Below are 26,192 nucleotides of genomic sequence, written 5' to 3'. Positions count from 1 at the left end.
TTCACATTGTCAGTAATGTGTACGCCGATGAACTTGAAGCTTTTCACCTTCTCGGCCCTGTGGGTGGGGGCTTGCTCCCTCTGTCTCCTGAAGTCCACAATCAGCACCTTCATTTTGTTGAGAGAGAGGTTATTTTTCTGGCACCATTCCGCCAGGGCTCTCACCACCTCCCTGTTGGCTGTCTCGTTGTTGGTATTCAGCCCTACCGCTGTTGTGTCGTCTGCAAACTCAATGATTGAGTTGGAGGCGTTCATGGGTGAACAAGGAGTACAGGAGGGGTCTGAGCACGCACCCTTGTGGGGCCCCTGTGTTGGGGCCCCTGTGTTGAGGATCAGCGTAGTGGAGGTGTTGTTTCCTACCTTCACCACCTAGGGGCAGCACATCAGGAAGTCCAGGACCCAGTTGCACCGGGTGGGTTTCAGACCCAGGGCCCCAAGCTTAATGATGAGCTTGGAGGGTACTATGGTGTAGAAGGCTGAGCTGTAGTCAATGAACAGCATTCTTAGATAGTTATTCCTCTTGTCCAGATGGGATAGGGCAGTGCGATGGCGATTGCATCATCCATGGATCTATTGGGGCGGTATGCAAACTGCAGTGGGTCTAGGGTGTCGGGTAAGGTGGAGGTGATATGATCCTTATCTAGCCTCTCAATGCTACGTATGTATTCATAATTCAAGACAGCTGGTTGCAGTATGAGTGAAGACGTTCACTGGCTGTTATAACCCATTCCACTCACACACCAAGATTGTGTTTCAGCAGTGCCCCATTTTATTTATTGATCTTCATGCATTTAAAATCGGTCACTACTGCCACAAAGGCTTGCCATTTTAGCTGTGCTAGCAGGTCTGCTGCAGCCACGGTTTTAAAGATAAACTGTGCGGAAATCACTCCGCCATTTCCTGGTTTCTAAAATGGCAAATTTCAGTTTGTGACAAAACAAGCATTTCTAGTCTAGAGAATCATTGTACCATCTAAACTGCTGTGAAATATTTTTTCTATACCCCAAAATGTAGTGTTTTCATCTGTTTGAAGCTGGTGTGCAGAACTGAAATTAAAAGACTCAAAAATGAAACTTAAGAACGGGAAGCATAGAAATAGCGTACATAGAACAGATCTACTGCTTCTTAGACTTGCTTTCAATGAGTGACAGATCTATAACTCACATTTCTATGTGTATTTAGTCAGGTCTCCCAAAAAGTTACATATTGCAGCTTTAAATATTACATTTATCGAACACTGCATGAAATTACAAGGAAAAGGGAAAAACAGTTGTGAATGTGGGTCAGTAGAAACCAACATTGGATACATTCTTCTTTGTTGATTCAAGCTCTGCTTAATGTCTCCCAAGATGCAGGAGGGGGAAGGAGGGAAAAGGACCCTGCCACTCCACATGATTGTAGGAAAGACGAATGACATTTGTGCATTTAGAACGATGCTGCTCCATTCCCATTTAGCCTCCATTACAACTCTTCCGGACACTTTTCCATGTTAACAATACTTGTTCAGTTTATTTAGTTAGTAGCCTAAACGGCTTTATTGGATCATGGCACCAACTGCAGGAACCTGTTTTAGCTGAATGGTTTAAAATGATCCCCAGTGTGTGGAAGGAGTGGATTATCAGGAATTATTTGAATGAGCATGGAGATGTCTCACGACATGTGGGCCTACTACACTACAGTAGGCGGGATTATTAGGCTATTCCTCATTTCTGCTAGTGCTGCATCATCAGGTGAAGACACAAGATTAAGTTGTCAGGAAAGGAAAGTGTTACAAGTTGTGACCAGGTATGGCGATAGACCTACATGTTTGCGGTTGGAAAATGACCTGAAGACGTTAAGACACTGTTAGTTTGACAGACAAAACGGTTTTCCGCTGAACTCCCTAATAAACGCTGAAACTCTGTAATCCATCACAGCTGTGTGGAGAGGATGGGAAAAGGAAACCTGGAACATAGCTGTTTTTTTTTATTACTCATTACTGTTGTTGAGCTGTCTCTCAAGGTAAGTTTCATGCTATTGTCTCTCTTCTTTAAGTGATGCCACGGAAAGACGGCTATTCGTAACATGAGAAGAAGGTTCAGCCCAAGCAGTTCAAAAGGAACTACTGGGAAAATACCTTTTATTTGAGGCCGGGAGTGACCTTTTACGCTCCCAGCGCTGGATGAAACATCAGAGAAAAGAGATACTATCCATCTCCTGCTCGCCCTCTGCTGTTGTTCAAACCACAAAATGGCACAGATGGAGTTGCAGGAAGAGCCTGTCTGTTGTGGGGAGGGCTAAATAGTGTATTAATTGCACTTTGCAGAGGTTGTTATTGATGTGTGAGTTGTGTGGAGATAGAAACGGCTCCTCCAGGCTATGGCAAATCCTCTGGGAGAGCTCCCCGGTGTAATCCAAATATTTAGAGCTAATTTAACATACAGGCAGGCGCACCGGCATTTTTTAGGAAGCAACTTATTTCTCTCTGCCCTACCATTTTCGGCGCTTGGGGATGCAACGGCACTCACTACCTCTTGTCAGAACATCTCAGCGTTCCTCAAGTGGATTTGAATCCTGTTGCTGCCCTGGGAACGCCACACAACCAAGGATCCAAACCGGTTATCATTTGGGTCTATTTCCTCTGATTCTGTCTCAAAAGATAATAAGATCTCATGTTCTCTCTCCGGTCATGTTTTAGACCAGAGCCAGCATGGCAGGGAAGGGTTTGTCCAGGTGACACTGTGAGAAATGATTTTGTTTGTTGTTGCAGCATTTGGAAACCATTACAGCTGTACAGCCCTGCTGGTTTGATCATGCTACACAGTGTAATGAGTGGTTTAGATCTGTTGCTGGCTGGGCCGTAGAATCTGTGTCCACTTGTTACTCTGTGATGAGGCGTTCTTTAGTCAGCCCATGCTGTTGTATGTAGGCTAAACCTTTTCCAATGTGCCTCAGTGTTGGCCTGTAGGCTATTTATATTGATTTTCTTAACCAACATTGAAACCGATCAAATTGTATTTGTCACATGCGGCAAATACAACAGGTTTAGACCTTACCGTGAAATACTTAATTACAAGCCCTTAACCAACAATTCAATGCCATGTATGGGGGATCTTGGACAGCTTAGACCCAGGCCTTGATCCAATTCGTTAGCCTACATTTTCTTCCTCCGTAGACCATAGGACAACATGAGTTTAACATGTGCTTTTGCCAACGTTTTCTTCTTCATCTGCTTTTAATCTCCATAAACCTCACCGTAGAGGGACAACATACGGGTTATCAACTATCATCTTCACCGAGTTTACAGCTAGTCAAAACTTTATTACCAGGTTAGGCTATATAGTGTGTAACCTAAGATCCTGTTAAAGTACTGGTAGTTTTAGGTTATGCTAAACAGGAGGAGAAAATACTCTGTCTTCTATCAACACCGGGTGAATCAGGATGGATTTGTTACTAAGCTGTAGCAGGAGGAGGCGTGTCTTTCTAATTAGTGTGTAATTGATACCCATCCTTTGAGTGAATAAAGATGGAGACACTCCTTAGATACCAGTAATTGGCTTGAAGCCATTTTGAGCAAAGCATTTGCTAGGATAGGGAAATGGCATGGCCAGCAGCAGCAGTCGTAGCAAGATTACGATGACTGAGAGCAAATGGCCTCCTGAGCTGAAATGACACAAGTGTAGTTTTTAACAGCATCCTGTTTGCCTCGCTCAGTAAACAGTGCTCACTGAGAACAGTTCCTAGAGAGGATTGTCCAAAAAGCAAGTTAGGCCTAATCAAGTGCAGCAGGAGAATGACTTTTGAGTTTGTATGTTACAGGCTGGTGTTCAGATAAATCATAGGTAGGCCAGGCCTAGGAATCTGTGCCCATACTTGCTTGCTTCATCTGTAGCCTGTCTTGAGTTTTAGACTCCACTCCTGGAGCGCTGAACAAATAGAATAGAAACCATTTATGTTCATCTCCTCTATGACGAAAACAAAATGAGTAGTCTGATTTATAAAGACCTCATTCAGTACATTGTTGATTTTATAGGCTGTCTTTTTTAATGATGATCGTTGTCATAACGTTGACGTGATCGCTTACATTGACGTTGGATCTATTGCTGACAGTCAATTGTTTGTGCTGCTATAATAGTCTGTTGTATGAACACTAGTCATGTCTGTTTCCCTTGGCTCCGTTGTGAAGCCGTAGTCGTCCTGTAGACAGATTGCGTGGTGGACTAGGGGAATTTGAGTGATGCGTCGAGGCTGTAAATCATGTGTGCTTAAGTCTGCTGCTGACACCGGGTGTTAAACTGCCGCAGCCCTCGTTTCCTTCACATTCCAATTGAAACGAACCCAGATGGAAATGTGTAATGAAATACAAGAAATTTGCTGTCTTGCCAGAAATGTCTGGGAGTGCTTCTGCAAGTGCTGTTGTTTCTGGTGATCCAAATCTCCCAGGATGATATGCGTGTTGGTGGAGGGGAGAGAAGGGGTGCGCGATTTGTGGATGTGCTGAGATCTGCCTTACGGTGTTGAGCTCCACACCAGTGTGACATGACTCCTCCAGCAACGTGAGAGGAGAGACACCACCAGCATGTCGCACGCGTTCTCTCAATCCACTGCACTGGCTGACAAACAGCTGCTGGACTTGAGACAGACACTCATTTGAGTACAAATAGGAGGATCTGTCTAGATGTGAAATATTGTAGACTACTTAGTCATCAATTTGACTCAAACTAGTTAGACTAGCAGTTTTGGGTTAGATAGATATGGCTATATTCCAATTGTAGCTGATTTTTGTTGTCATATTTGAAATACACCAGCCTTTTTGTTTGATCGGTCCATAATGCAAAGCTGCTGCAGCAGGGCTTTGATTCCCTGTCGATGTTAGAATGGATAAGGTATTCCCCCTCAAGGCCTAAACCCATTCGAATTAGCATTCTTTTTTTTTTTTTCATATTGCTTTCAGGCAGGAATTATGGAGAATGAATAAATCAATAAAATAAAGCAATTAGGCCGACTGTTGTCTTCTTCTGTTTCAGCTTGCAGAGACGTGATGTCACAGAATTGAGGATCCTTCAGCAGTAAGTGTTTGGTCACACTGACTGCATTCTAATCGCCCATCGCAGCTGTAAACAATTTTGTCCCCACTGTTTGTGTTTGAAGTCCCTGTTTGTTTTTTTTGTTTTATTTTTGTGTCCGAAAATCTGTTCATTTTGTCAAATTGGACTTTGAAAGTCACGAAGGGATAGGCTACTGGACTAAGCACAACTCTTCAGTTCAAAGCATTATTTAGGTATAGGATTAGAGCATTTTCCAATTAGGCCTAGATTTAACAAGGCCCTCTTTAATGGAATTAGTTTGTGCTACAGTACACTTTGCTCTGTTTGCGAATTTCTAATTAGTTTGCCCGTCTTGCATGGAATTAGCATGTCAGAGTTTCAAAACATACTAATCTGTATGAAAAGAAGCATTCTATTACTTTTGGCTATTTCCAAATAAATTACTGTCAACCACATTGGGGTAATTGGTGGAGTTTGAGCTGTCCTTTGCCTTTGTTTTGAATTTGAAAGTGAGCCACTTTACATAAAGAAGCTTTGAATAGTGGCCGCATGGCTGCCTCTGTAAATAGTAGTGTTTCACCCCAGACAATGTCAGGAGGGCTCTCAAAGCTTCAGCTCCACTCCTATCAGACAGTCTGACTTACGACTGCAACAATCACTACCACACAGTGTGAGGACCCCAGAGTTATTTTCAGTGCAATGTAGAACACGTGTTTACAACACACAAGCCTCAGAGAAATGCCCCAAAGTCCCTCGATGCAGGAATTGCACAAACCTCTGGCGTTTACTGTAAATACTTCAGTATTTCAGTCGTTCGTTTCTGTACTGGTTTTTCAACTGTTGCGTACAGTGTGAGAGATATCAGGCATTATCAGGTGTCTAGTGTATGACACTAATAGCAAGACAGTGTTATTGCTGGACTTTCCCTTTCCTCTTGGCTGCGTGTCGGGCCTCTCAGGGCTGCTATAGCCGAGGCTTGACGGTTTAACGAACTTTCACTGTTCCATTCTTCAACAGTAAAACGTCCAACCAAAACAGTGTGTCACAATTGTTTCCTCCCTCCGGCAGAATTTGAAATGTGTATTGTTGAAAGTAAAAGGGCAATGCGAAGTAACCATCGGCAACATGTTATTTTCTACTGAAGTCGATGTGCTAAACCGAGGGCAGGGACGTTCTTCAGCTAACTTTGTGATCCTGAGGAAAACCCTAATAGAATCTTTGTGTGACCCTGCCAGGAGACGGGTCATCCACAGCGTTCCAGAAATAGTTGGAATGGGGATTGAGGAGAGGAATCCCATCATCCCAGATCCTGCCCAGGTTGTGTGTTATGGGAACCTTCCAGAATGTCCTATGGTAGTCATCAGTAACCTTGAGTTTACCTAGAAGCCTGGCTGACTCTCCTCCTGCTCTTATTGCTGAAAAGGCTGAGGAGACAGGATGGGAGGGAAGGGGTTCGGAGAGCCCTATTGACTGGGATCCCCGGGGGGGGGGGGGTTGTTGAGTGTGCTGAAACACCAATGATATTTTTCTATTTCTCCTTTTTAATTTTTTTAATTAATGTCCTCCCTACAGTTAACGGTGTGGCTTCAAAGAGTGTATTTTGCGACGAGCCTGAATGGCTAACAGGTTGCTGTGTCTGTGTAATATGATGTGGTAGTAAATACTCGAGCCTCAGCCTCCGCTCTTCCTCCTCCCTGCTCTGGGCCAGGGGTGGAGAGGGAAGGACGAGGAGAGAGAGCTGGTGATGAAAGAACTCTTTTCAAAGTTGATTCCTAAATCTACACAGGATAGGTGTATCGGTGTACCTCAACTAGGGATGGGGGGGATCGATACAGTTACGATATATTGTAAACGATATCTGGATTTCTACCATTTTGACAATATCGCAATATTATTTTTGAATTAGTTGTCTGTACCGGCACCAAAACTCCAGTATTTGTCCTTCATAGCTTGTTCTCCATCTTATTTTTAAATAGGGAGCACATTTATTTCCATGACTGATCAAAACTAATTTTCTCATGGCCCTCTCTTGTCACTCTCCAGCAGACATACACTGAGTATACCAAACATTATGAACACCCTCCTAATAATGAGTTGCACCCCGCCCTTTTGCCCTCAGAACAGCCTCAATTCATTGGGGCATGGACTCTACAAGGTGTCGGAGGCGTTCCCACAGGGATGCTGGCCAATGTTGACGCCGATGCTTCTCGCAGTTGTCAAGTTGGCTGGATGTCCATTGGGTGGTGGATCATTCTTGATACACATAAGAAACTGTTGAGCGTGGAAAACCCCAGCAGCGTCGCAGTTCTTGACACAAACCGGTGCGCCTGGCACCTACTACCATACCCCGTTCAAAGGCACTTAAATCTTTTGTCTTGCCCATTCACCCTCTGAATGGCACACATACACAATCCATGTCTCAATTGTCTCGAGGCTTAAAAATCCATCTTTAACCTGTCTCCTCCCCTTCATCTACACTGATTGAGATGGATATAACAGGTGACATCAATAAGGGATCATAGCTTTCAACTGGATGCACCTGGTCAGTCTATGTCATGGAAAGACTATGTTCTTAGTGTTTTGTACACTCCGTGTATGGTGAGCAATATGTTTGGAACATCAAATCGCAGTAAAATCACAGTATATGAATCGCAATGCATACAGAATTGTGAGAGTCTCAATACATGCAGTGCTTTCAGAAAGTATTCACATCCCTGGACTTTTTCCAGCCTGAATTTAAAATAGATTAGATGGAGATTTTGTGTCACTGGCCTACACACAATACCCTATAAAGCAGACATTGGATGTTCCTGAATGGCCTAGTTAGAGTTTTGACTTATATCATCTTGAAAATCCTAGGCAAGACTTGAAAATTGCTGTCGAGCAATGATCAATAACCAACTTAACAAAGCTTGAAGAATTTATAAAAGTGGGCAAATATTGTACAATCCAGTTGTGCAAAGCTCTTCGAGACTTACCCAGAAAGACTCACTGCTGTAATCGCTGCCAAAGATAATTATTGACTTAAGGGTGTGAATATGTATGTAAATTAGATTTCTTTATTTCATTTTCAATACATTTGCAAACATTTCTAAAAGCATGTTTTCACTTTGTCATGATGGGGTATTGTGTGTGTAGATGGGTGACAACAGAAAAACTTTTGATCAATATTGAATTCAGGCTGTAACACAACAAAATGTGGAAAAAGTCACAGGGTATGAATGTCAATCACATGTATTTATAAAGCCCTTTTTACATCAGCAGATGTCACAAAGTGCTTATAAAGAAACCCAGCCTAAAACCCCAAACGGCAAGCAATGCAGATTTAGAAGCAGACTACTTTCTGAAGGCACTGTATCGTGATAATATCCTATCTTGAGGTCCTTGGCCATTCCCAGCCCTAACTACAACATCAGTTATTATTAGCCTATGTAGATCGCAAGACTTCCTGTGAATAACAGACCAGAGCTGTTGTGAGGAACGGTAGTCAAGGTGGGTTCTTTTCCAAGGAGTCAGTAATGCTTAAGCAGAGTCGCTCCACCTCATTCGATTGGGACTGCAAGGTGTTTTAATGACTGGGGATGTGTCCCAAATGGCACCCTGTATAGGCCACTACTTTTGACCAGAACCCCATTGGCCCTTGTCAAAAGTAGTGCACTACAATGGGTAGAGGGTGCCATTTGGGACACAGTCAGATAGTCAATCCCCGGCGAGCCCAGGGAGAGTAGAACAAACCCCAAAGGTCACAAGCAGTGGGCGGCTGGGCCGCGAGATGCTAGGACTTCACAATGAATTGCATCAGCCCAGCCAGTCGCCCTGGCTGAATCTCCTCTCCTACAAACTGTTAAATTGTATTGCTGGGTTCCTCCAACCAAACTTTGTCCCCTGTGTTTGGTTTTAGTGCTGGTTGCTCACATGTCAGTTGGGCTATGCACTGTGGCTAGCACTAAGCTATGCACTGTGGCTAGCACTAAGCTATGCACTGTGTTGCCTCAGGAGGCTGAAGAAATTTGGCTTGTCACAGGAAAGCCAGTAAGATCATCAAGGACCTCAGCCACCCGAGCCTCGGCCTGTTCACCCAGCTACCACCTAGAAGCCGGAGACAGTACAGGTGAATCAAAGCTGGGACCGAGAGCCTGAGAAACAGCTTCCATCTCCAGGCCATCAGAATGTTAAATAGTCACCACTAGCCTTAGTCACTGTTTTAGCCAGCTACCACCTGGTGCTCTACCCTGCACCTTAGAGACTGCTGCCCAATGTACATAGTCATTGAACAATGGTCACTTTTAATGTTTTATTAAGGATGTACGATATAGCCGAATCAGATGATTTTAGTTAAAAATGCCAACATCGGTGTCGGCCAGATGTCTGTCTAGTTTAACGCCGATGTGCATACCTATATTTGTATTTAACCTTTATTTAACTAGGCAAGTCAGCTTGGAACAAATTCTTATTTATAATGACGGCCTACACCAGCCAAACCCATATGACGCTGGGCCAATTGTGCGCCACCCTAATGGGACTCCCAACCGGTTGTGATATAGCCTGGATTCAAACCAGGGTCTGTAGTGACACCCCTAGCACTGAGATGCTGTGCCTTAGACTGCTGCGCCATTCTGGAGCCCAGATATATCGTAGGTAGATGACGTAATGACTCCACGAAAAATACAGCGTTACACAGAACAAAAGCAGAAAAATACTATGCGCACCCTTCCAATAACTAAATAAGTTCAAGTTGTGCTGTCATTTGAAAGAGTAAGAACATTTTAGATATACAACTTAACGCCAAGATAATGGAATTCATTGCCCTTGACAGTCAACCGTTCTGTTGTGGATGATGTTGGCTTTCGCCAACTGGTAGAGCACCTCGATCCCCGGTACACACTACCAAGTATGGGCTATTTTTCAGATGTTGCCCTACCGGAGTTGCACAGTATTGTTGAAATGCACATCTATGAGCTACTTGCTATGGGCGTCACTGCTATTAGCTTCACGACTGACATTTGGACCAGCGATGCCAGCCCCATGAGCATGCTGAGTCTGACAGCACAGTGGGTCGACGAGGATTTCGTGCAGGGGAAAGCCATATTGCATGCTCAAGAATGTGCTGGTTCTCATACCGCTGCTGCCATTTCGATGGCATTTGAGAACATGTTTGAAACTTGGAAACATGAACACACTCCTAGCTCCAGCTGACTGGAGAAATAAGATAATCAACTGTGTCTGCAACAGACATGATACCCTCTGTCATGGCATTGAAACGCCTGCTCAACAAAACTGCCCACACAGACCGTGGGGTTAACTTGCGAAAGTACTTGAGGCTGTGAACAAGCGAGGCTGTGAAGAAGCGATTCAGTGGCATTCTTTCTGAGCCTCTTTACTGTGTCGCCACCATGCTCGATGCTAGGTACAAGGACTGCTACTTCAATGCAGACAAACAGGGTTTACATGAAATGTTAGACACAGCTGGACAAGATGGAAACGGACACCGTGACAGTGTGCACCGAGGAAGGGAGGCCATGGAGCTGAAACTGCTTGACATGTATCATGAAATTCTGGTTGAGGCTGAACAAATGAACAACAAAACAGCACAGCAAGTAAGTGAAGGAAATGGGTTTCGATTATGTTTTACTGGTAATGGGGACATACGCAAATGCCAACAAAATAACTTTTTGGTGTGTTTCAACTATTTAACTGTACTAGAATGCTTAAAAGGCCTCAACATTTTTAATATCGGGTGTCATTTTTATTGCAAAAACAAATGATTGGGTATTGACAAAATGGAATATCGGTGCATCCCTAATGCTTACATACTGTTTTACCCACTTTTTATATGTAAGTACTGTGTTCTATTCATAGCTCATCCTATATTACTACTGCTGTTCACACCTTTTCTATTCACCTACTGTCCATTACACGGAGTGTACAAGACATTAGGAACACCTGCTCTGTCCATGACCTAGACTGACTAGGTGAATCCAGGTGAAAGCTATGATCCCTTATTGATGTCACTTGAAATCCACTTCAATCAGTGTAGATGTAGGAGAGGAGATCGGTTAAAGAAGGATTTTTAAGCCTTGACATGGTTTGTGTATGTGTGCCATTCAGAGGGTGAATGGGCAAGACAAAATATTTAATTGACTTTGGACGGGCTATGGTGCCAGGCAAACTGGTTTGGGTGTGTCAAGAACTGCAACGATCATGAAAACCCCAGCAGCAACAGTTTTCCGTGTGTATCAAGAATGGCCCAGTCAAAAGTTTGGACATAACTACTCATTCAACCATTTTTTATTTTTTTTTAAACTATTTTCTACATTGTAGAATACTAGTGAAGACAAACTACGAAATAACACATATGGAATCATTTAGTAACTAAAAAAGTGTTAAACAAATAAAAATGTAGATTCTTCTCAGCCGCCCTTTGCCTTGACAGCTTTGCACACTTGGCATTTTCTGAACCAAATTCACCTGGAATGCTTTTAGTCATGCAATAGTCCTGAAGGAGTTCCCGCATATGCTGAGCAGTTGTTGGCTGGTTTTCCATCACTCTGCGGTCCAACTCATCCCAAACCATCTTAACTGGGTTGAGGTTGGTTGAATTGGAGGCCAGGTCATGTGATGCAGCAGTCCATCACTCTCCTACTTGGTCAAATAGCCCTTACACAGCCTGGAGGTGTGTTTGGGTCATTGTCCTGTTGAAAAACAAGTGATAGTCCCACTAAGTGCAAACCAGATGGGATGGCGTATCGCTGCAGAATGCTGTGGTAGCCATGCTGATTTAGTGTGCCTTGAATTCTAAATTAATCAATGGCAGTGTTACCAGCAAAGCACAATCATACCACCTCCGTGCTTCACGGTGGGAACCACACATGCGGAGATCATCCGTTCACCTACTCCGCATGTTCCAAAAACACAGCGGATGGAACCTTAAATCTCCAATTTGGACTCATCAGACCAAAGGCCAGATTTCCAGCCGTCTAATATCCATTGCTTGTGTTTCTTGGCCCAAGCAAGTCTCTTCTTCGTAGTGGTTTCTTTGCAGCAATTCGACCATGAAGGCCTGGTTCACACAGTCTCCACTGAACAGTTGTTGTTGATGTGTCTGTTACTTGAACTCTGAAGCATTTATTTGCAATATATGCAATTTCTGAGGCTGGGAACTCTAACAAACTTATCCTCTGCAGCAGAGGTAACTCTGGGTCTTCCTTTCCTGTGGCGGTCCTCATGAGAGCCAGTTTCATCATAGCGCTGTTTTTTGTGATTGCAGTTGAAATGTTCCGTATTGACTGACCATGTCTTAAAGTAATAATGGGCTTGGTCTTTTTACCAAATAGGGCTATCTTCTGTATACGACCACTACCTTGTCACAACACCACTGATTGACTCAAGGAAGGAAAGAAATTCCACAAATGTAATTTTAACAAGGCACACCTGTTAATTGAAATGTATTCCAGGTGACTACTGTACCTCATGAAGCTGTCATCAAGGCAAAGGGTGGCTACTTTGAAAAATGTCAAACACAATATATTTGTTTTAACACTTTGTTTTGGTTACTACATGATTCCATATGTGTTATTTCATAGTTTTGTTGTCTTCACTATTATTCTACAATGTAGAAAATAGTCAAAATAAAGATAAATCCTTGAATGAGTAGGTGTGTCCAGACTCTGTTATATATTTATTTATTCCGGTCTCTTACATTGCTCGTTCTAATATTTGTAAAAAAAAAAATCTGGATAGTGTGTTCGTTTAAATATTTTTATTGCTAGATATTACTGCACTGTTAGAGCTAAAACACTATCATTATGCTGCACCTGCGACTATGTCTGCAAATCTGTGCACACTACCCATTTTTATGCTAACATTTAGTGTAGGCTATTCATTCAGTTAAGACCTAATACAATCTGCGAGATATCTTGCTACACTTGAGCTTGTTCAGCGTCAGACCGCTCTCTCTGAAAGGCGACCGTCTGGGAGAGACATCAGTGGGGCTTTACACTTGTGAATTATGCAGCATACTGGTAACCTCATCCGACACCGACGGTCTCTGTTTTATGCTACTTTGTAACGTGCTAATTGTCAACAACTATGCTGTGGTCAGCAGCTTTACTGATGTACTGTGGAGACCGAGAAGTCAGACTTTTGTCACTTCTCATCTGCTTAACCTCTCTGGATTCTTGTGTCTTTGTTCAATACATTCCCTGAATTAATTCATCATCGGTGGAGACGTTAGATATCGCTTGTCATTGGAAGGGTGTAAACCACTCATTCCGTCTCCCGTGTGGTGCATGCATACCTGCCTTGCTGCTAATGTGTGCACAAACGGAGCCAAATATTTATGCCTCTTCGGAAAGGCAAATATAGCAGGAAATAATGTACCTTAATGAAGCGCACTGCCATGATTCAGTTGCGCTGTTGCACTACCATGATTGTTGAGCTTCAATTTGCCGAGCGATTGTAGGTCATCCGCAGTGAGCCGTGTATCTGCATATGGAGAGGGGGGAGAGATTGTCGGGGCTAGGTGGTTGGGTGTGTTTTAAAAGTAGGCAGGCTGAGGACTGCAGGGGGGCAAGGGTGGAGATGCAAGGGAGGCCGAGGCAGGGGATTTGTGTGTCTCTGCTGGCTGGGGTCAGGATGGCTGTGCTCCCCGGGGATCTGGCTGGAGGGAGGTGGTCACACAGGTCTTGCTTTAAGTGCTGTCTCCTAAACTGATAGGATAGATCCCACTGACCCCCCCCCCCCCCCCCCCCCTCTTTGGTGTTACATACTAACCTCAGTAGCCCCCTGGCGGAGGTATCACCGACTTGAAACAAAGCGAGTTGAAGCATTTTAGTTTCAGTTGTGCTTAGTACAAGGCCTAGTGTGACCTTTTTCTCAAGGCCTCAAGACCATGAGAAGTAGACATGAGAAACAGCCCCATTTGAAGCAACCACACATCAGGGAATTTCCATATCTCATTCTGGCTGTGATTGGATTTGTGCGTTGTTCCTCTATTTTAAAGGCAGTGGGAATAAGGTATAACTGTGAACGTGAGGGAAGTAATTACAGAATCGGTATTTGAAGCTGAGGGTTGAGCTCCGGCCATCTGCGCCCACCACAGACGCTAATTTGTTGTCAATAAACTTGAACTAATCCCGGCGCTTCCCCTCAGGGTCGAGAGGTCAGGAAAGACAGGGTCTTGGGACAGCACTGGCATGGTCGACACAAGGGAGTTTTTCTAATAGGAGAGGAGGCTGTCCCATAAGTGTGTCTCTGTGGTTTGGTGTGCAGATGGCGAAGGGGAAAATTGAATTCTCTTTAGTATCATTGGGATGTTAGGACCAGCTGCCTGTCTTTCCCTTAATGCTGGCATTGAGACTTCGGCAGAGGCTAGGGGATTTTTCCACCCTCTCACTCTGACTCCCATCGCCTCTGAGGGCTGGCAAAATGCACACCACACACTATGCACGGCAAAATGAAAATCCTTTCAGACCGTGTTCCCTGAAATCACTGTGATTTGCAGGTAAAGCATCCCACTCTCATTACTTTGGCATGATTTAAATCCTTCCCACTTCGCCAATCACCGCTTATTACCATTTGAGTGTGAATTATAATGGGTTGGAAATCTCGCACAGATCTGAAAAGACTTAAATAATATTGATGCTAATAAAATGCTGTCCTTCCAGGAACTGCATAAATGCCACTTAGCTGTATGAGTGCTGGGCTGGCAGCCTGCAGTGCACTGCCGCCTGCAGGGAGGGGATCTGTACCGTCAGCGCATCAGACGCACGTAGAGGTGATACCAAGGTGAACGCTAGACTTGCAGAATGGTTGGGAATCATTGGTATTCTGAATCGGAGGCTGCGACTGGCTCGGTGGCAGATGGAGTCTTTGTCAGGGAAGAGGAATGGCAGCTCGGGAGCAATGGGGCTCTTTTTCCCCCCTATCAGCTCTCTCGGCTGGCTGGCGGGGGCTGACCTTCCACCACTCACCGGGATCTCTTTCTCCCACTTTGATCAATTATCCCCCTCCCTTTGTTTACAAGGAATGTGCAAAAATGATTCAAATGACAATTTAAGGGAAAGATCTGTATGCGGAGTCAGGAAACTAGCATTGGCTTGTGCTGTGTAAGGCTTAGGCAAAAACATTTTTAAAAGCACTGCCTTTTTTATCATAATTCCTAAGAGGGACCCTGTATTTAATGAATATTACTGCTAGGCTACCTGCTGTTTTGTCTAAAATGTAGGCTATTTTCATCCGGTATTCGCAACCAACGTAGATAGTCAAATGCTAGATACAGCAAACTGCTACACAGAGATTTAGCCTAAGTGCTTTGGTTCTCTCACTCCCATTGGTCCTGTACTTGATTGAATGCAAGTGTTTATACGGACATGAAATGTAAACACGGGTATCTTTTTCTGTCTGAATATAGGAGAAACACTGTAAATAGGTTCCCTGCATTTGTTTTGTTTAACAATTACGATCATTGATTTGAAAAAACCTGATCTTTAAACAAGATTTGCATTGGATTAGCCTACTTCTAATGACTTAAACACTCTGCTATAAATGACGTAAGTTGCATAAGTAAGCCTATACTCTTGGCACAGAGGTTTAGCAGAATGGCAATTACACTTAATTTATGATATTTGTCGTGAAATGGCTCAGGATTTTCTTGTCCAAATAACATTTTAAAATGCATTGTTTGCGAAAACAACCTTTTTTTTAAAAATACGGTCAGAAAATGCAAGCTTTCAGAGACCCCGTCAGAGATTATTTGTACATGCCCAGAATAAAATCGTCATGAAATGCAATCATCATTCTTGGCTGTGAGCAAATTCAAGATAAGAGAAAAATATTGAAAGGTCAGGGAGAGAAATGAGGAAAAAGAACAAACGATGCAACAAAAAAAAGCGAGTGACACCGAGACCCCAGTTTAATATGTATGTATTTCAGCTTGATGGTTGATTTCATTAGCAGCTCTCATTGTTATGCATCAACTGTTCTCCTGCAGCAAAATGAATATTGTATTCACTTGGCCTGAATATTCAGGAGGAAATGTTTAGCTTTAGATGGCATCCTTCAGGAAAAAAAAAAAAAAAGAAGGAAAAAAAGCGTTGCGTTGCTTCCCTTCTCTGCCTGCCCTCACGGTCACAATTAATATGATTCGAGTGCCTGTCATTCACTCCAGATGTCGGCTAATTTGCCAAGTGGTGTTAAGTTGCTCTCGCTAATTTGGCCTCGTTTTCCCAGGCAAGTGTATGCTGGTTTTCGTATAGTCCACCAAATATGTGTTTTGTTGTACAAACGAATGGTTGACAGATGCTGTCATTGTAGTTGGTTTTCTAGTCTGTTAGACATGGTTCTCCTGAAGCAGCAGGCTTGAATAAGACTAAAGAGCATCCTATTGTCAGATTATAGCCAAAAATGTGCAGTCAGAAACTAGAAACAATATTTGTCAGATTTTTCAAATGTTAACAGTATAAAGGGTATATAGTACAATACACGTTAACTTACACTGAGTGTACAAAACATTAAGAACACCTACCTAATATTGAGTTGCACCCCCCTTTGCCTGCAGAACAGCCTAATTTTGTCGGGGCATTGAATCTACAACGTGTCAAGCGATCTACAGGGACTCAAATGCTTCCCACAGTTGTGTCATGTTGGCTGGATGTCCTTTAGGTGGTGGACCGTTCTTGATACACACAGGAAATTGTTGAGCGTGGGTAAAACCCAGCAGCGCTACAGTTCTTGACACACTCAAACCGGTGTGCCTGGCACTTACTACCATACGCCGCTCAAAGGCACTTAAATCTTTTGTCTTGCCCATTCACCCTCTAAATGGCACACATACACAATCCATCTCTCAATTCTCAATTGTCTTCAACCTGTCTCCTCTCCTTCATCTGCACTGTTTTGAGTGAAGTGGATTTAACAGGTGACATTAATAAGGCATCAGAGCTTTCATCTGGATTCATTGACTACAGCTCAGCATTCAACACCATAGTTCCCTCAAAGCTCACCACTAAGCTAAGGATCCTGGGACTAAACACCTCCCTCTGCAACTGGATCCTGGACTTCATGACGGGCGATCCCCAGGTGGTGAGGGTAGGTAGCAACACATCTGCCACGCTGATCCTGGGAGGCCCCTCAGGGGTGTGTGCTCAGTCCCCTCCTGTACTCTCTGTTCACCCATGACTACATACAGGTACGACTCCAACACCATCATTAAGTTTGCAGACAACACAACAGTGGTAGACCTGATCATCGACGACGAATAGACAGCCTATAGGGAGGCGGTCAGAGACCTGGCCGGGTGGTGCCAGAATAACAACCGGCCAGCCTCAACGTAACCAAAACTAAGGAGATGATTGTGGACTACAGGAAAAGGAGTACCGAGCACGCCCCCATTCTCATCAATGGGGCTGTAGTGAAGCAGGTTGAGAGCTTCAAGTTCCTTGGTTTCCACATCACCAACAAACTAGAATGGTCCAAACACACCAAGACAGTCGTGAAGAGGGCACGCAAAGCCTATTCCCCTCAGGAGACTGAAAATATTTGACATGGGTCCTCAGATCCTCAAAAGGTTCTACAGCTGCAACATCGAGAGCATCTTGACTGGTTGCATCACTGCCTGGTATGGCAACTGCTCGTCCTCTGACCGCAAGGCACAACAGAGGTACTGGGCCATACGCACTACCATCACTGGGGCTAAGCGGCTTGCCATCCAGGACCTCTACAGCAGGCGGTGTCAGAGGAAGGCCCTAAAAATTGTCAAAGACCCCAGCCACCCCAGTCATATACTTTTTTTTTTTTCCTCTACTACCACATGGACCAAAAGGCTTCTCAACAGCTTTTACCCCCAAGCCAAGTGTGTGTTCCCCCCCAAACCCCTCTTTACTCTGCTGCTACTCTCTTTACCATATATGCATAGTCACTTTAACTATACATTCATTTACATACTACTTCAATTAGTCCGACTAACTGGTGCCTGTATTTAGCCTCGCTACTGTATATAGCCTCGCCACTGTTTATTATCGGCACACGTGACACAAACTTTGATTTGTTTCACCTGGTCAGTCTGTCATTGAAAGAGCAGGTCTTCCTAATGTTTTGTACAATAGCGGTGAAACCTAAGAATGGATGTGAGTTTAGTGCTGATAGAGTATAGAGTCCTGTCCCACTGCTGTGGTGTGCTGCAGCTCCCAGCTCTTACAGACAGATGAACCTGCCAGTTAGCTGGACCCGCTCCGGTCTACAGTCCCATTTAAAAATGCAAGACCGGCCAGCCAAGCAGTAGGCCTGACTCCTGTCTCCTCCCGTCTCACTCCACGAGCAATCTAACTAAATGGATATCGTCGAGATCCCTTTACCCTACAGAAAGCCTTGTACTGTTGCTCAAGGTTAACTGAGATGAGTTGTATCTCAATAGGAGAGGCAAACAGCGCTGAATAGTATTAAGTGGGATAATGTGGTGTTTAGGAAAGGCTGTGGCGTGTCCTTGGTGAGACAATGATAACAGCATTGACAGGGCACATTGGCCATGGAGCTGTTGTGTACACCAGTACTGCCTCAGGAATCCTTGTTTGTCAGGCACAAGTGAAAGGATATAGTATGCATCCCAAATGGCACCCAAATCCCTTAGTGCACTAGACAAGGGCTCCCGTCAAAAGTAGTAACCTAAATATGGAATTTGCTTGCTATTTGGGAGACGTCTAGTTTCTCGTGAAACAACAATGAAATGATTTTCACTTTCCCATTTTATAAATCAAAAATCAAATGTTATTGTCTAACAGTACAGGAACATCTTTTAAAGAACATTTCTAAACTGTACCTGTGGTCAGTCATTGAGTCTGTCTAGGCCTGTTTCATAATGCGATGAGAATCCCCCCCCCATTTATGTGAAGCCTAATGCAGAGGTGTAGCCCGTGTGTCTGTCTTTCCACTTGAGAGGTTGTTGTTGTTATATCTGAAACCCTGGAAGTCAAGAGGCAGTTATTTTCGTTCCTCTGTATTGAGGGTGAGATTCTCCTGTTATGCCAGGCATCTGTCCTGCCCTGTTTCAGGCCCTGCTGCACACAGCACACTGGCGGTAACAGGAGCTGTGTGTGAGGAGGAGCAGGACTCTCTCTCTCCGTGTGCAACTTGCTCTGTTTCACACCAGCTTCTATACACCTGGGCCTGCTAGCAAAACACAAACAGTGAGGAATCTTAGAGGGCATACAGGTGGTAGGCAACACGAAATAGGGGGTATTTGACTGTTATTGCTGTTATGGTTTGATAAGCTTCATGACTATGTGAAAGCATCTCATCAGCTCCAATTTCAACCTTTTGGAATGGCTTGCACCTTCATTATCTTGCGGTGACTTACAGCACCTGAAATGTTGTGTCAAGAAAAGGGTTCATGTGGGTTTTTGCCTTGAATACGGGAGGGGAGTGTTCGGGATGTGTGGAACTTGAGGAATTGTGAGGTTCATGTGGTCACAGGTGACCGAGGAGCCCGTCTATGTTTTCGCATGCAAATGAGTGTAGAGCCGCCAGAGCCACTCCCGCTGAGAATTCACTTCATTCATTTCAGCCTGCCCTTCAGTCTCTGTCAGCACGCCACGGTTAGATATTTTACCCCAGAATGGTGTCTTGTGAATGTTGAGTGCACTGTAAAAGGCTATTTGTGTGTGTGCCCATCTCTACCCTGAGATCACATAGACCTAGCATTCATACAAGCCATGAGATTTAAAAAAACAAAAAAATCCCAGACCACTTCAGAATTCTGCTGGGCAGGGGTGAGCAGTTGAAGTACTCCCAGATGTTGTATGGAAATGAATGGGCTAGATTAGCTCACTCACCGTAGCCTCATTCTCAGAAACCTTGTGATGTGATGATTGAAAGATGTGGGCTCAGTCCACAGTCAAACCAGTCATTGTGCTAGCAGACAGCACAGCTTTAAACAGGTTTAGTAACATGCCTCTTGTCATGGAAAAACAAGCCTTTTGGATTCGCATCACTCACAAGCAAAAAAGGGGAAAGTTTGTATTACTTATGGACATAATTGACCCTATGTTGTATTCGATTATACAGTATAGGCTAGTTTAGTGTGATGTCAACAAGGAATATTTTGTCCCTCAGGTTGTAAAGTAGCAAGTGATTTTTAGCCAAGCCTCGAACCCTTGACATTTTGTAAAATTATTGTTTTATAAGCTGAATCCGACAATGTTGGATAATAAATGATAGGATAGAACACCATATGAGGTATGTTGGTACGTTTTATCTATAGACCAATTTCCTTTACAGTAAAAAAGCCAACTGCCTTGAAAAAGCAGCTGATTTCAAATGCAGTTGGAACTGAGTAGTAGCCTCTAGTGCAACAATAATTTCTTTTAAAATATAGTGTTAGGGGAAAAATTGATATTTGCGAATCGGGATATTATTTTGACAATATTGCGATTTTTATTATTTTGGCTCAAGTTGGTTGTACCTGCACGAAAACGTTTCCTCCATAGCTCGTTCTCCATCTTTTTAAATGGGGAACCAATTTGTTTTCAGCGCATTTATATTTCCATGACTGATCAAAACGCGTTTTATCACGGCTCTCTCTTGTCCCTCTGCAGCAGACATGTGGTTAGCAATATGCTTGGAACAACGAATCACTATTAAAGTCGGTGTCGAATCGCAATGCATATAGAATCGTGAAAATCGTAATGCATATCGTATCGGCACCTAACCATCGTGATGATATTGTATCATGAGGTCCCTGGCAATGCCAGCCCTAATGGAATATCCTTCTTTTAACGTGAACATTTACAGCTTTCTAAAGGCCGTAGAGCAGCGTATTAGGCTGCACATTTAGCTAGGATATGGTATAAAGTGGAGCTCAGAGGCCCAGAGAAGTGCACACTGGGATTATGGAAACGTTCATTTAGCAGAGCTTTTTTTTTTTTTTTTTTTTTGAAGATGGCTCAGAGGCAGAAAGGAAATTAGTTATTTTCTCTGCACATTCATCAAAATAAAAATAGTCTGATGAGTATCCCAAGTGACTCTTTCAGCCCTGAATACACTTGGTATAGGATCCACTGCTGCACACCCACACATTCACTGTTAACTCTCCGATGAATTTCAGGTGTTTTGGAGCAATATTAAAATCAACTCTCTGTTCCTGCTGCTTCTCCCGTTTTTAGTCTAAAATCTTTTGTCCTCCATTTCCTCCTGTAAGGAATACAGTATTTTGAAATATGACATGGTCTACTTTATTTGTGAATCTGAACATCATGACAGAAAAAAATACTAGGATCTGACCACAATGTTATTGGAAAACCATACACGAGTATTGGACAAGGTATGAGATCTTCACTAGGGATGATCATACTGTTACGTACAAGGTTCTGACACCACTGTCTGATAACCTTTTCCAATGGTTGACAAACACTGTGCAGACAGAGGTTACATACCTCTCGCTGCCTCTCGTCCGGAGACGAATCCAGGGTATCAGTGAGCTCACATAATGACATTGAAAATAAAAACACACGCTATCTTTTTTTCTGTGGCCTGATGCGTGAAGGGTGTTTGGAAGGTGTACAGCAGGAAGTGCAGTGGAGTGATTGCAGTGTTCTTTTTACTTAATTTTTTGCTTTCTGTTTACACTTTGAAATTACCTGAAAAGGCACCCTATTCCAAATCGGCTCATAGTCATTTTTAAAACATGTAATTTCAGTCTCTGATAGCAAATAGTCCTACAGTGGTTTGATTAGCTGTTGCTTGAACACTTCCTCTGTATTTCTCAGTACTAGTTAATGATAGTGATGGGGGGGGGGGAAACTATGCTTTTCTTTCACTTTGACATCTGTTTCCCAAATTAAGTTAAGATGTCTGTCTCTGTGATGCTTTACAGTGGTGAAAACTGTGATTCTGTTAACAAAGTTAAAGTTGATTTACATGTAACATCGGTCTTGTGCGGTACCGCCAAGGCCACGCTCTGACCTTTTCCTTCTGTAAATGACATAACTAAATTGGATTGGGGGATCTGTAGCCATGCAGGCTAGGGCCTGTATCCACAAAATATCTGAGTAGGAGTGCTGATCTAGGGTCAGTTTTGCCTTTTAGATTATAGTGAATAATTGAACCTTTTTTTAACTCTGCAAGTCAGTTAAGAACAAATTATTATTTGCAATGACGGCCTATGGACAGGTTGGGACCTGATCCTAGATCAGCACTCCTACTCTGAGTCACTTTTTGGATACAGGCCCAGCTCTATGATGGAGCTCATACTCTTGACGTTCCATTAATTGTCCCAAAAAAGTATTGAGTCCTTCTTTAAAGGTGCACAGGGTTACTTAGGCTTTTTTCTCCTTTAACAGTAATGCCTGCTCTCTGAGAGAAGCGTGGGATGTTCACGTTGCGATATTCATGTGTTCTAAATGGTCACTTACACTTAGCCCTGGGCAAGCCCCGGCCAACCTGGGATCGGGATTCAAGTGGCTCTCGTAGAAATTAGGCCAAATGTGAAACACTCTTTTATTCATCATAGCTGAATACAAATTGCTTCATTGTGTGACTTTTGCCCTCAAACATCAAAAGGACATGACATTTTTATAATTAAATTCCTCTGGAATTAACTATTTTTGTCGTCTTTGTGGTAATAGTCTCCACACTAGCATGTTTATTGAGCGTCCAAGCAGTTGTTGAGGTGTCTATTCTCCCTTTGATATCCCTTACCCAATGGGTCATTCCACCTCAAAAAGCACAGAGGATTTCGACACCCACCATCTCAGATTGTTCTGAAATGGTATAGAAACAGATAAGCTAAGCATTCCTCAAATATTATTTAGTTGCAATATAATTTGATCTCTGAGAACTTAAGCTAATTGATTGCACCCAATTGGCCATTTTAATTAAGTACAATCACTGGAGAACAAACTGGACAAGCTCAGTTCGAGACTATCCTGTCAACGGGACCTGAAGAACTATAATATCCTATGTTTCTCAGTCGTGGCGGAACAAGGACACTGATAATATACTGTACATCTAGCTAGTTTTTTGGGCTGGATAGAACGTTGGGTAAGATCAAGGGGGAGGTGTGTGTGCGCGCCTCCTTTTTTTTTTCATAGTTGTCCATTTACAACCACAAACCGATGCGGGCACTAAGACCACACTTAACAAGCTGTATAGGGCCATAAGCAAACAAGAAAATACTCTTCCATAAGTAGCGCTCTTAGTGGCCTGTGATTTTAATGCGGGAAAACTGAAATCCGCCCTCCCTATTTTCTACCAGCATGTCACCTGTGCAACTATTGGCGAAAACATTCCAGGTCACCTTTTTGACACACACAAACCCATACAGAGCTCTCCCTCGTCCTCCATTTGGCAAATCTGACCATAACTCTATCCTCCTGATTCCTGCTTACAAGCAAAAACTCAAACAGGAAGTACCAGTGATGCTCTTAATACGGATGTGGTCCAATGAAGCAGATGCTAAGCTACAGGACTGTTTCGCTAGCACAGACTCAAATACATTGCTCAAAAAAATAAAGGGAACACTAAAATAACACATCCTAGATCTGAATGAATGAAATATTCTTATTAAATACTTTTTTCTTTACATAGTTGAATGTGCTGACAACAAAATCACACATTATCAATGGAAATCAAATGAATCAACCCACGGAGGTCTGGATTTGGAGTCACACTCAAAATTAAAGTGGAAAACCACACTACAGGCTGATCTACAGGCTGAAGTCAAAATGAGGCTCAGTAGTGTGTGTGGCCTCCACGTGCCTGTATGACCTCCCTACAATGCCTGGGCATGCTCCTGATGTGGTGTCTGTGGTGCAACGTGGCGCTGGTGGATGGAGCGAGACATGATGTGCTCAATTGGATTCAGGTCTGGGGAACGGGCGGGCCAGTCCATAGCATCAATGCCTTCCTTTTGCAGGACCTGCTGACACACTCCAGCCACATGAGGTCTAGCATTGTCTTGCATTAGGAGGAACCCAGGGCCAACCGCACCAGCATATGGTCTCACAAGGGGTCTGAGGATCTCATCTCGGTACCTAATGGCAGTCAGGCTACCTCTGGTGAGCACATGGAGGGCTGTGCAGCCCCCCAAAGAAATGCCACCCCACACCATGACTGACCCACCGCCAAACCGGTCATGCTGGAGGATATTGCAGAAAGCAGAACGTTTTCCACGGCGTCTCCAGACTGTCACGTCTGTCACGTGCTCAGTGTGAACCTGCTTTCATCTGTGAAGAGCACAGGGCGCCAGTGGCGAATTTGCCAATCTTGGTGTTCTCTGGCAAATGCCAAACGGGCTGTAAGCACAACCCCAATCTGTGGACGTCGCCCCTCATACCACCCTCATGGAGTCTGTTTCTGACCGTTTGAGCAGACACATGCACATTTGCGGCCTGCTCGAGGTCATTTTGCAGGGCTCTGGCAGTGCTCCTCCTTGCACAAAGGCGGCGGTAGCGGTCCTGCTGCTGGGTTGTTGCCCTCCTACGGCCGCCTCCTCTGATGTACTGGCCTGTCTCCTGGTAGCGCCTCCATGCTCTGGACACTAAGCTGACACACAGCAAACCTTCTTGCCACAGCTCGCATTGATGTGCCATCCTGGATGAGGTGCACTACCTGAGCCACTTGTGTGGGTTGTAGACTCCGTCTCATGCTACCACTAGAGTGAAAGCACCGCCAGCATTCAAAAGTGACCAAAACATCAGCCAGGAAGCATAGGAAATGAGAAGTGGTCTGTGGTCACCACCTGCAGAACCACTCCTTTATTGGGGGTGTCTTGCTAATCGCCTATAATTTCCACCTGTTGTCTATTCCATTTGCACTACAGCATGTGAAATCTATTGTCAATCAGTGTTGCTTCCTAAGTGGACAGTTTGATTTCACAGAAGTGTGATTGTGTTGTTTAAGTGTTCCCTTTATTTTTTTGAGCAGTGTATGTTCCGGGATTGAGGAGTTTGCCAAATCAGTTTCCGGCTTCACTAACAAGTACATCCACGACGTCGTCGTCCCCACAGTGACCGTACGTGCATATCCCAACCAGAAATCATGTATTACGGGCAACATTTGCTTTCAAGGAGCAGGACACCAATCCGGACACTTATAAGAAATCCTGCAATGCCCTCAGATGAACCATCAAACTGGAAAAGTACGACTAAGATCGAACCTACTACACTGGTTCTGACGCTCATCGGATGTGGCAGGGCTTGCAAACTATCACGGATTAACAAAGGAAATCCAGACGCGAGTTCCCCAGTGAGGTGAGCCTATCAGACGAGCTCATCGTAGCCGATATGAGTAAGGCCTTTAAACAGGTTAACATTCACAAGGCCACAGTGCCAAACATATTACCAGTCTGCGTACTCTGTGCATGCGCTGACCAGCTGGCAAGTGTCTTCACTGACATTTTCAACCTCTGCTTGACCCAGTCTGTAATGCCTAGATTTCAAGCAGACCAACAAAGTCTCTGTGCCCAAGAACTCCAAGGTGACCTGTCTAAATTACTATCTCCTCGTAGAACTCACATCTGTAGCCATGAAATCATTTCAAAGGTTGATCATGGTTCACATCAACACCATTATTCCAGACACCCTGGACCCACTCCAGTTCGCATACCGCCCCAACAGATCCACAGATGACACAATCTCTATTGCACTCCACACTGCCCTTTCCCACCTGGACAAAAGGAACACCTATGTGAGAATGCTGTTCATTGACTACAGCTCAGCGTTCAACACCATTTGCGTGCCCTCCAAGCTCATCACTAAGCTAAGTACCCTAGGATTATACACCTCACTCTGCTACTGGATGCTGGACTTCCTGACAGGCCACCCCCAGGTGGTGAGGGTAGGCAACAACACATCTGCCACGCTGACCCTCAACACGGGGGCCCCTCAGGGGTGCATGCTTTGTCTCCTCCTGTACTCCCCGTTCACCCACGACTCTAACACCATTATTAAGTTTGCTGACGACGCAATGGTGATCGGCCTGATCGACGACAATGAGTCCGCATATAGCAGTGGTATTCAAACAGGGAGGAAATTTACGAACTGACTTGGTGGAAAGGTGGCATCCTATGACGGTGCCACAATGAAAGTCACTGAGCTCTTCAGTAAGGCCGTTCTACTGCCAATGTTTGTCTATGGAGATTGCATGGCGGTGTGCTCTTTTTGTTCACCTGTCAGCA

At 44.0% G+C, this 26,192-nt stretch overlaps 1 protein-coding gene across 17 annotated transcripts in view; it reads left to right on the top strand.

Annotated features, from left to right (window-relative positions):
• The window catches only part of LOC110520061 (bromodomain adjacent to zinc finger domain protein 2B), a 98,634-nt gene that overhangs the window by 6,469 nt on the left and 65,973 nt on the right, over nucleotides 1-26,192 (top strand). For 15 of the 17 annotated variants that reach the window (XM_090229685.1, XM_090229683.1, XM_021597065.3 and 12 more), the window contains exon 2: nucleotides 5,006-5,047. The exons of the other annotated variants lie outside the window; for them this stretch is intronic. The gene's annotated coding sequence lies outside the window, so the exon portion shown is untranslated. The remainder of the gene's footprint in view (nucleotides 1-5,005; nucleotides 5,048-26,192) is intronic. 17 annotated transcript variants of the gene reach the window in all.

The sequence above is a fragment of the Oncorhynchus mykiss genome, chromosome 3, assembly GCF_057628025.1.
Source record: "Oncorhynchus mykiss isolate SJ-2025 chromosome 3, ASM5762802v1, whole genome shotgun sequence".
NCBI lineage: Eukaryota > Metazoa > Chordata > Actinopteri > Salmoniformes > Salmonidae > Oncorhynchus > Oncorhynchus mykiss.
Note: the sequence above shows the minus strand (reverse complement) of the source record. Positions and strands in the feature narration are given on the sequence as shown.